At 45.9% G+C, this 12,190-nt stretch overlaps 2 pseudogenes; one reads left to right on the forward strand and one right to left on the reverse strand.

The window, feature by feature from the left end:
• Nucleotides 1–1,484: 1,484 nt before the first annotated feature.
• On the forward strand, nt 1,485–5,031 carry LOC115932993 (uncharacterized; annotated as a pseudogene).
• Nucleotides 4,761–11,841, reverse strand: LOC134758475 (keratin, type I cytoskeletal 14-like; annotated as a pseudogene).
• Between the last annotated feature and the right edge of the window lie 349 nt (nt 11,842–12,190).

Here is a 12,190-nt window from a genome sequence, read left to right on the forward strand (position 1 = left end):
ATACGAGGAGGTCATGTTAAGTATTCCACAACAAATTAAAGAGATGATGTCCATGAAGTTATCTATGCTACTCTATATAACAGATGGAAAAAGCTTGGGTAATATTCAGTGCGGATACTGACTTGTGTTCCTAACTCACAGGCGGTGCTCAGACACATTTAACCCACTGTTTGACAGAATGAATGAACGGGTGCTGTAAGTGAACCCGTTCTGGGCATGAGGTTAATTATTTTCTGTATGAGTACATTAAATCATTTTCTTTTCCAAGGGTAAATGAAGCCTTCAATTTGATTGAATAAAATACAAGATGTGCACCACCATGCCCGGCTAATTTGTTTATTTTTGTACAGGCAGGGTTTCACCATGTTGCCCAGGCTGGTATGGGACTCCTGAGTTCAAGCCACCAGCACCTGCCTTGGCCTCCCAAAGTGCTAGGATTACAGGTGCGACCCACTGCACCTGTCCTGAAAGACAGATTTTGCTTAATTTCTACACTTGATGTTCTGGTACAGACATTTGCTTGGAAATACAGTATAGTTAGCAGAAGCCTTTTCACGGGGAAATAAGATATCAGTAAGTATTCCAGGATTTTAAACTAGAATACAAAAGAAGAAAATATTTAAAATAAACTATAGGGTAATATAAAATGTATTTACATCCTTACATTTAACTGCTTATTTTACAAGCAATAAGTTATCATTCACCAATTAATAATTTATGTCACATTCACCTGTATTAATACACATAAACTTCTATGAAGTTCCATAATGCCAAATAAAAAAGCAACATTTAGGTTTAACATGTATTTTATATAGGCATAACGCAACACTAGCATTACAGGATTGCATTTACAAATTCTCTTGACTCTAAGCATGAAGTTATGTTAAAAGACTAAGGCAATTTAACTGTTTTTGGGTTTTTTTATATTAAGGAAACCTAAATTTGTATGAGTGAATTAAATTGAATTACATTTTCTTATAGGCATATCAGTTTACCCTTTGTTAAAATAACATGCACTGCCCTACAAAATCAATGCCGTAGTCACAATCATGTTTCTGCCACAATCTTAAAGATTTGGGGAAACTACAATCTAAAATCAAAGACTCCATGTTCAATGCCAAAGGTACACATCTCTATTTTTCCCCAATAAGCCTCTTGGAAAAGTCTTTGAATTACACGTTAAAGTGCACTTCAAGGAAATGTGATGTTTTCGTTTATAGCTGGTGAACAGCATGCAATTTGACAGCACTGTCACTAACAATCAGAGACTGCTCTGGATCTAAGTACTAAAAATGACCCACACTGCAATCACAAGATATTTGGAAGTGGGAATTTATTGAACAAAGTTAGGCCGGGACTCTAAAGCAGCGCTTGCTTCTTTTGCTCGAAGACGACGACGTTTAAACATCACTATTGTTTCTTTTTTCCTCAACTCTTCTCCCACACTGCCTTCTTCTCCCCCACCACCTTCTCCCATCGTCTTTCCCCGCTTCCCTTCTTCCTCCCTCCGCTCCCCCTTCTCCCAGCACTCTTCTCAGCCCGTCTTTCTGCCTTTTTCTTCCCCTCCCCACCTCGTTCCCTGCCTCATCCTCTTCTCTCCCACCAATCTTTTTCCCCTCTCCATCTCTTTCCCCAAGGTCGTCTTCGCCGCTTTCCCCCTCCCTTCTTCTTCCCCCGAACCCGTCCTCTTCCCTACTCCCTCCCCATCCTTTTCTTCCCTTCACCCCTTTTCCACAGTCTTCTTCCCCACCTTCTGCCCTTTCCCTCCCCTCTCCTTCCCGACCCTTCTCCTTTTCCACCCCTCTCCTTTCCCAACGTCTTCCCACCTTTCTCTCCCCTCTCCCTCGTCTTCTCCCCTCCTTCTTCCCCACTGCGGTCTTCCCGCATCCTCTTCTGCCGTCTCCCTACTGTCTTCTTCCCGCACCTTCTTGTCCCCCGCATTTTCCCCTTCCCCACCGTTTTCTTCCCCTCAGTCTCTCCCATTCCTCGCAGCACGGGTTCCTGTGGCGGCAGCTTTTCCTTCCATCTCCTTCTCTCCACCCGCTGGCTTCCAGTCTCCACCTTCCCGCCTATTCCCCCAGCAGCGTCTTCCCGCCGCTCCCTCTTCTCCCCTCCCCCTCCTCACCGTCTTCTCCCGGCCTATTACCGCCAACCGTTTTCTTCCTCACCCCGCACCCTTTTCTTCCCATGTCTGCCTTAGTCTTCTTCCCACCCTCTTCTCCTCTCCCCATCGCCTTCTTCCCACCCTCTTCTCCTCTCCCAATCGTCTTTCCCAGCCTCTTATTCTCCCTTTTCTTTCCGCCTCCATATCCCCACCTTCTTCTCGCAGCAGCGTCTTCCTGTCGCGCTTTTCTCTCCCCTCACCATCTTCTCTCTTGCTCTTCCCCACCGTCCTCTCCCCACGCCCTCTTCTCCTGTCTTCTCCCCGCGCCTTCCCCACCACCGTTTTCTTCCCCTCACACCGTTTTCTTCCCATGTCCTCCCACCGTCTCGCAGCAGCATGTCAGTCGCAATCTTCTTCCCACTTTCTTCTCTCCCTCTCCCCATCGTCTTTTTTCCCCAGCCTCTTATTCTCCGCCATCTTCTTCCCCTCCCCACCGTTCTCTTCCCGTTTCCATCTCCCCACCTTCTCGCAGCAGCGACTTCCTGCCGCGTTTTTCTCTCCCCGCACCCTCTTCTCCCCTCTTCCACTCCCCACCGTCTTCGCCCCCGATCGTCTTCTTGCCCACCCCCTTCTCGCGCTCTCCAACTGCCTTTCACCTAGAAGCGCTCCACGCGTGCGCGCGCCTGTGTCCCTGCGCCTGGTGTGTCTGTGCGCCCAGGCAGCCCCATGAGCTGGGCCCCTGAGCTCCGCCCCAACAGCCAACAGGAGACCCAGGAGAGTCGCTGCCAGTGCCAGCACGGTTGCCCCCGCCCCCGCCCCCGCCGCTACCTCAGAACTGAACAGTGTTGGCTGCGGGCGAAAGACAGTGGGGCCCAGAAGACTGCGGGGAGAGGGGGAGGGGGGGACGGAGAGGGTGGGAAAGACCTTGGAAAGTGGGATGGGGAGAAAGAAGGCGGGGAAGAAGACAGTGGGGAGAAAATGCAGGGAGAAGACAGTGTGGTAGAGAAGACAGTGGAGGAAAACGGTGAGGAGAGGGAGAAAGGAGGGTGGAAAAGAAGACGATGAGGGCAAGGCCGGGCGCGGTGGCTCACGCCTGTAATCCCAGCACTTTGGGAGGCTGATGCGGGCGGATCACAAGGTCAGGAGTTCGAGACCTGCCTGACCAACATGCTGAAACCCAGTCTCTACTAAAAATACAAAAATTAGTTGGGCGTGATGGCGAGCCCCTGTAATCCCAGCTACTCCAGCGCCTGAGGCAGGAGAATCGCTTGAACCCCGGAGGCGGAGGTTGCAGTGAGCTGAGAACTCACCATTGCACTCCAGCCTGGATGACAGAGTGAGACTCCATCTCAAAAAAGAAGAAAAAACTACAGCGGGGAGAGGGCGAGGGGAAGAAGATAGTGGGGGAAAAAGACCACCGAGAAAGGGAGAAGAGATGGGGAGAGCTCTATTGTTTCACTGAACATTCCTCAGTTAAAGTTAAAATGTTCTCATAAGTTTGTGTGTTTTCAACTTTTGCTCTTCCAGTTGGTATATTCTTTTCTTCCTGCATCTCCTTTTTTTATAACTCCAACCACCTTTCTCTTTTTATTTTCCAATGTTTTTCTTTCTTCTAAGAACATTCTTAACGCTGGTAACACTTTACAATGTTGCAAAGCTCTGAATCCTATTTCCTGTCATCTCTTCATGCTTTCCCATTGAGATATCAGGAGATTTTCCTCCTATTACTTTGTTTACACTAGGAACATTTCAGCTTGGCTAGACCTGTTTTCTACCTAATTTTTTTCAACTTCAAGCTTGAGAAACCCAAATATGCTCCTGGTTTTTGTTGTTGTTGTTGTTGTTGTTGTTTGAGACGGAATCTCTCTCTGTTGCCCAGGCTGGAGTTCAGTGGCAAGATCTCAGCTCACTGCAAGCTCCGCCTCCCGGGTTCACGCCATTCTCCTGCCTCAGCCCCCCTAGTAGCTGGGCCTACAGGCGCCCGCCACCACGCCCGGCTAATTTTTTGTATTTTTTTAGTAGAGACGTGGTTTCGCCATGTTAGCCAGGCTGGTCTCTATCTCCTGACCTCGTGATCCGCCCGCCTTGGCCTCCCAAAGTGCTGGGATTACAGGCATGACCAAATGTGCTCCTTTACCAGTTGTTTCTGTCTCAGGAATTGGTTTCTTGTTGCACTGCGATACACATGAAGCCATATACCTTTTTCAGCTCATTATCCCCAGAATGTATTTGTACATTATTAACACAGAATAGACACCTAATAAATATTTCTAAATTTTTATTATTCTTTCTTGCCACAAAACAGCAATCACTTTTTTTTAGCATGATGTACGTGCCCTTCTATCATCTTGCCCTGAACTATTTATCAAATCTTATTTCTTCCCACTCCCCCATTTGTTTCCCACGCTGTGGCTGTACAAAACTACTTAGAGCTCTGTCAACTCTCCATGCCATTTTATAATAATCAACACTAATGAAAAGAAAAGGGGCTTTATAACAGAGGCAGAACTCATTATGTTCTAAAAAATACACGCATGTTTCCCATGTTGAATAGTGTCCCGCAGAAAGTCATGTCCAGCTGGAACCCAGGAATGTTAAACTATTTGGAAACAGGGTCTCTGCAGATAACACTTGGTTAAGACAAGGTCACAATGCATTAGGGTGGGCTGTAAAGCCAATGGCTGTGTCCTTTCTGGAAGGTCGTGGGAACATACAGAGACCTACAGGGAAGACGGCCATGGGACAAGAGAGGCAGAGTCTGGAGTTACGCTGCCTACAGTCACGGAATGCCAAGGACAGCTGGAAACCACCAGAAGCTAAGAAGGAGATGAAAGCCTCTCAAAGAAATCAATCATACTCACACCTCCTTTTTGAATTTCTGGCCTCGTGAATGGTGAAAAAATAAATTTCTGTCGTCTTAAGCCCCACGGTTTGTAGTCATTTGTTCTGTGCCTAGCCTTAGGAAACTAACACAGCATGCTAAGGGAAAAGAAGACAATTCTGCATAAAATGTCATTTTACTTTTTAAAACAACTACTGTTGACAGTAAATGAGTATTCTTCCAAGATTCACATGCAGAACATATATGCAGCCCGGAACATTTTTTGAGACCCATGGCATAAGTGATTATGATCGATAAAATCCAAATATTAACCTGCCAAAAGAGTTATTTTTTCTTTTGCAGTCATTTAAAGGTAATAAGCAGAGGTCATGAGCCCTATAAAAATTAATCTATTCATTTGTTGTCACTTGATACTTATGATCCGTTGACATATTTAGGTTTTAATTCTTTGTACAGATTATGGTTCATCTTGCACTGTAATTTTATTGCACAACAAATTTTTTATTTATCATATATTTAAGTTGTTTCTTAAATGTGAGTAACTTTGCACTTGAAAATACTCAGAAGACTTCTGTCGACGTTCTCATAACAGCTTCTTCTAGTTAATAAAAACCTAATCCCATTTTCCTTTTATGTATAGATTACAAGTAAAATTGGCATTTAAAAAGTAAAATCTGTTCCACAATTTCTATTGCTATTGTAGGTAGTATAACATAAAATGTGTCTTATTTTTCCCTCACTCATTGACAATTTAAGTAAATTTTTTAAACCAAGAAGCTCTTTTCACATACCAGGCCCAGTGATTGGAATTGAGTATTCAGTATTGAACAGAGCAAACAAGTTTCTTATCATTAAGCTCATATTCTATGTTATAAACATTTTTCCAGTGAAATTACTGGAATGTTTTCAAGCAATATTGAATTGTGTTCTTATAATCACCTATCTCCATTTATTGTTGAGAATGAAGAAAATTTTGGAGCATACAATTCAATGCAATGATTTTTTTTTTTTTTTTTTGAGACAGAGTTTCGTTCTTGCTGCCCAGGCTGGAGTGTAGTGTCACGATCTTGGCTCATTGCAACCTCCACTTCCTGGGTTCAAACAATTCTCCTGCCTGAGCCTCCTGAGTAGCTGAGATTATAGACTTGTGCCACCATACCTGGCTAATTTTTTGTTTAGTAGAGACGGATTTTCACCAGGCTATCCAGGCTCGTCTCGAACTCCTGACCTCAGATGATCCACCCGCCTCAGCCTCCCAAAGTGCCAGCATTACAGGCATGAGCCACTGTGCCCGGCCCAGTGCAATGATTTGATAGTTATTATGGTGGTTTTAAAATGACCTGAGTGAAACATAGTGCTTACATCAATTCCTTATCTGTCATGCATTTCATCTAGTAATCTGCTCTAACTACATTAACATTATTTCTTTTTATTAAATGTCTTTGAGATTAAAAAAGATGTTTTGTAGTTATACTCAAGCTTGGAACTATAGTGACCAACTGTTACGGACAGACTGGATTGTATCCCCTTCCAATTAAGTTACTGTGCTGCTACAGAAAGAAAAGAGGTGAACTATTTTTTAAAAGCATTTCTCCATTGGCTTTGAAAATGCCTATATCATCATGAATAGAATGCTGGTAAAATTCTGAAAGCTGAAGGCCATTCTGGTGAGATCTCATATGGAAATGAGATGCAGCTTATTAGAAACAGGAGGAAAAGTGATCCTTGTTTTAAAGTGGCAAAGAACTTGGATGTATCATGTCCTAATATTTTGTGAAAGGTAGAACTTGCAAGTGATGAAACTGTATATTTTGCTGAGGAGATTTCTAAGCAAAGTGATGAACGAATGGTGTGGTTTCTCTTTACCACTTATAGTAAAGTGCAAGAGAAAAGAGATAAAATAATACTTAAAAAGGAATCACAGGCCACATGCAGTGGTTCACTCCTCTAATGCCAGCACTTTGGAAGGCCGAGGAGGGCAGATCACTTGAGGTCAGGAGTTGGAGACCAGCTTAGTGAAACCCCGCCTCTACTATTTTTGAAAACATACAAAAAATAGCCAGGTGTGATGGCATGCACCTGTAGTCCCATCTTCTCGGGAGGCTGAGGCATGAGAATCAGTTGAACCTGGGAGGTGGAGGCTGCAGTGAGCTAAGATCGCTCCACTACACACCAGCCTGGGTGATGGAGCAAGAGTCTGTCAAAAAAAAAAAAAAAAAGGAAATCACAGCTTGAATATCTGAAAAATCCTCAGCCTGTCTATATTGCAAAACATAAGAAACATGTTCGGCTGGGCGCGGTGGCTCACGCCTATAGTCTTAGCACTTTGGGAGCCCGAGGCGAGCAGATCACCAGAGGTCGGGAGTTTAAGACCAGCTTGACCGATGTGGAGAAACTCTGTCTCTACTGAAAATACAAAATGAGCCAGGCATGGCGGTGCATGCCTGTAATCCCAGCTACTCCGCAGGCTGAGGCACCAGAATAGCTTGAATCCGGGAGGCGGAGGTTGCAGTGAGCGGAGATCGCACCACTGCACTCCAGACTGAGGGACAAAGTGAGACTCAGTCTCAAAAAAAAAAAAAAAAAAAGAAAGAAAGAAAGAAAAGAAAAATAAGGAAGCAAGCTGGGTATGTGCGTTTAGAGGTGCTGTACCTTTTCAGCATTATAAATGAATAGAGATGAGTGGCAATAGTTACTTTGGTCCATAGATTTTTGGTATCTTAACTAGTTTTGGATCTCTTCCACTAAAGGAACTGCCTGTTGAACGTTGTTAGGAATGTAAATACTGAAGGCAAACTGCCTGGGTTTGAATTTTGTTCTGTCCCTTGCACCCTGCCTGGGTTCAAATCCTAGCTCTGCTTATTAAGTTCTTTTATGGTGATGACCCTTGAGCAAATGTCTTAGCTTCTGCTTTCCCAAGTAAATGGACACAATAGTTGCTACCTTGTGAAAGATTCATGTAATTGACCAGTGTTTACCAAGCAGCATCAGTGTTCAGTTTCAGTCATTGGTGATTCTGCAGTTGGACTATGATGGGGTGTTGGGGTGGGGGTGGTGTGTGTGTGTAGCACTTAATTGCACGCAGAAAGGAAAAGATACTTTTTATAACCGAGAGGCAGCTTTTCTCTGCTTTTGTGTCAAAAGGGAGGAAGGGAGTTTGGAGAGGGAAACCAATTCTCTTTAATACTAAGCTCTCTTCTTCAAAATCAGAGGTAGATAGAATGTGTAATAACTTACAGAATTTCTAGACTGAAACAATCTGATTTTTTAAAATGTATTTTTATTTTTTCAGGTTGAGACTGAGCTACAGTTAATCTGTGGCGACGTGCTGGATGCACTGGACAAACACCTCATTCCAGTAGCTGACACTGGCAAGTCCAAGGTTTTCTATTAGGAAATGTAGATTCTATACTAGAAAGGAAAATGTAAGATTAAAAGTTGGCCTTTTTAGAATCATGACTTTCTTCTTTGTAGGTTTCCAACTTTTATTTAAAAATAATTGTTTAATGTTAGAAGGATAGTCAATGTTGGGATAAAAAGATGGTCAGGCTATTATAAAAAATGCATTAGCTTTTGCTTTACCTATTTATATTCTTTTGCTTTCATGGGACCTATCTCATTCCCCTCCCCTAAACGGCCACACATTTCACAGTGCTGGCTGAAAGTTTCATGTAGAAATTTTATTTTATGATTAATACACTTGTGCCATTTCTTGGAACCACTTGCTTGTTTAATTCTAGTCTATCAAGTGATAATTTTGTTGATATTTAGAGGCTCCTCAGTTAATTTCTATGGGATTTTTCATTATATTTAATAAGAAAAATAATAGGAAATAGCTAAGAAAAAAGAAACAAAGCCAATTATTCCTCAGCATGTTTAAAATTATTGAAGTACACTTGTTAATTTTTAGTATAGAACCTACATTTCATAATAGAAAACCTTGGACTTGCCAGTGTTAGCTGCTGGAATAAGGTGTTTGTCCAGTACATTCAGAATGTCGCCACAGATTAACTTTAGCTCAGTCTCAACCTGAAAAAATAAAAATGGATTTTAAAAAATTCAGATTGTTGAAGTCTAGAAATTCTGTAAGTTATTACACATTCTATGTACCTCTGATTTTGAGGAAAAGAGTTTAGTATTGAACAGAATTCGTTTCCCTCTCCAAACTCCCTTCCTCCCTTTTGACACAAAAGCAGAGAAAAGCTGCCTCTCGGTTATCAAAAGTATCTTTTCCTTTCTGCGTGCAATTAAGTGCTACACACACACCACCCCCACCCCAACACCCCGTCACAGTCCAACTGCAGAATCACCAATGACTGAAACTGAACACTGATGCTACTTGGTAAACACTGGTCAATTACATGAATCTTTCACAAGGTAGCAACTATTGTGTCCATTTACTTGGGAAAACAGAAGCTAAGACATTTGCTCAAAGATCATCACCTTAAAAGAACTTAATAAGCAGAGCTAGGATTTGAACCCAGGCAGGGTGCAAGGGACAGAACAAAATTCAAACCCAGGCAGTTTGCCTTCAGTACTTATATTCCCCAAATGCAGGCCCTCCATTTGGGGAGTGGATGGAGTAGGAGAGAAGGGCTGCAAGGACCCAGATAGGCAGACAGAGGGACAGAGAGGGAACCAAAGACCCTACTTGCAAGGTATCCCCAGAGGCAAAGGTATCGTCCACTGGGGACATGGGGACCTGGAGGCAGCACAAGGACAGCTTTGCTCTGGTCGTGGGAGCCCTCTTGCTTCCCACACCCTCAACTTACTCCCCATTGCTGTCTGTCATTGATCCCCAGGTGGGGCAAGTGAGGGATCTGAGTCAGCGTGTGGCTGGCTGCTGGGAGAGGGAGCACCCGCTGAGTCACGGCTCCTCCCCTGGAGCCTCCATAAGCCATCTAGGCAGGTGTGCACTGCCCACTGGTGCAGGGCTGTGGGTACCTGCACCTGTCTGTCAACACTGATTCTTTCTCATACAACAGGCACTTGCCACCACTCTGCCCAGCCAGACTCTATCAGACCACAGTGAGGGGATGGAGTGGGCCCGCATAGGTGCCTCCACCTGAGTCTAGGCACCCCAGGCTTGTGTCTGCTGGGACACACCTAGCAGGGAGGCTGAGAGCACCGGCTTCGGAGCCAGGCAGGTCATAGTGTAAAGCCGGATTCTTCCATTTATTTGGGGAAAGTTGCTTCCCCTCTCTGAACCTGTTTCCTCACTGTAAATTCAGATTCATCCTTTATTGAGCACCTACTATGTGCCAGGCATTGGGTTGAGTGCTGGGGATAAAGTAATGAGCAAGCCCTTATTTTGATGAGGTTGAGTGCTGGGGATAAAGTAATGAGCAAGCCCTTATCTTGATGAACAGTTATGGGATAAAATAGACCTGCAAAAATAAACATGCAATTCACAACTGAGGTGAGCATGGTTGGTGGGGGAATGGAGAGCACATAATAAAGGGTGTGGCATGGTTGGGAGCATCAGTGACCTTCTCCCTGAGAAAGAGACACTTGAGTGAAGGGGGAGGAGAAGTGAGCCAGGAGAAGGAAAAAGGGGAGGGGCATACAGCATGTGCAAATGTCCTGAGGTGGAAACAAGCAAAGTGACTGCCAGGGCAGGAGTCCTGTGTGGCTAAAGGGCAGTGGGTTAAGTCAAGCAAAGGATTTTCGGTGGGAGCAGGGAAGAGGGGGCTGGAGTCAGGGCACAAGCCTGCCAGGCTCCCTTTGTGCAGGGCACGTCAAGGGGCCACACTGATTGTCTCTGCAGGCTCTCCATGCCTGCTTGGCTATGGGGAGGGACCAGACTGTACCAAGGCTTATGGGCGGCGGCAGCCACAGCCCAGACTAGTGAGCTAATGAGCGGTTTGGATGTCTTGCCTGGTCCCATTAGAGCCTCGCTCCTCCCCTGTGCTGGAAGGTAGGACACAAGGGCCCCAGCCTTGGCTCTGCCATTAATTTGCTATGTGACCTGCAGCTGGTCACAGCACCTCTCAAAGCTTCAACTGCTTCCTCTGTAAAATGTAAGGACAGGAATCACTGATCTCACTTGATCTGAGGATTTGACATCAGAAGGGGATGAGCAGGCTGGGGAAGAGAGAGCATCCTCTCACTGATCAGCTCTTAGGGCATCCAAGACCTCGAAAGAAGGGATCTGGGGTGGGCTCTGTCCTATAGAGAAATCTTAAGGTGTCAGTGTCCTGGGGCATCTATTGTTCCCAGAAGGAGCTAGTTGGAATGGCACCTTCTGATGCCCATTCACCCACCTTGTTCCTCAGATCCTCGATGGTCTTGAAGTAGGGACTGTAGTCTTTGATCTCAGCAGGCCGCTGCCACTGGTACCAGTCATGGATCTTCACCTCCAGGTCAGCGTTGGCCTCCTCCAGGGCACGCACCTTGTCCAGGTAGGAGACCAGGCTGTCGTTGAGGTTCTGCATGGTCACCTTCTCACTGCCCACCAGAAGCCCATCACCACCAGCAAAGCCACCACCCAAGCCACCACCGAAGCCAGCACCAAGGCCACCACCATATCCTCCCCCAAAGCCACTACTGAAGCTGCTGCTGCTGCTGCTGCTGAAGCCACCGCCATAGCCGCCCCCCCAGCCTGTAGGCTCCCCTGGAGGAGAAGCAGGAGGAGGAGACAGACAGGCCACCCCTGTAGGTGCTGGGGGCACGGCAGGACCCTCCGGCCAGGACGGAGGAGATGCGGCTGGAGCCGCCCCGGATGCCGCCCCTGATGCCGCAGGAGCCCTTCATGGAGCTGGAGGAGGTGAACTGGCGGCTGCAGGTGCTCATGGTGCCGAGGAGGGAGGTGAGTGAGCGAGCAGTTGGCTGAGTGAAGAGAAGGTGCTCAGGTAAATTGGAAAGGGATGCGAGTGCTTTATACTCATGGGTAGGGGGCGGGCCTGGCACTTTCCATTCCCCTTGGCTTTCATCACCCACAGGCTAGCGCCAACTCCCAGCCAGGTCCCTCCTCTCCTCTGCCTCATCATGTCTGTCATATTTTACTGGAAACTCATTGTTTGGGGTGTTTTGGGCTTTCTTGTCCCGCCAGGCGTGATTCACAGGGGGAGGTATGGGCCTGCAGGCTACACTTTCCCATGGGGCCCCGGGAGTCCCAGCCCTCAGGAACCTGCACACTGGGCTCAGCCAGGGTGACAGAGAGCAGTGCCTCTGCACCTTAAACCTGGTGACCTGCTAGCTCTCCATGAACTGGATGGGCCTTTAACATCCACTTAGAGGAAGCC

This window comes from Gorilla gorilla, chromosome 4 (genome assembly GCF_029281585.2).
Source record: "Gorilla gorilla gorilla isolate KB3781 chromosome 4, NHGRI_mGorGor1-v2.1_pri, whole genome shotgun sequence".
NCBI lineage: Eukaryota > Metazoa > Chordata > Mammalia > Primates > Hominidae > Gorilla > Gorilla gorilla.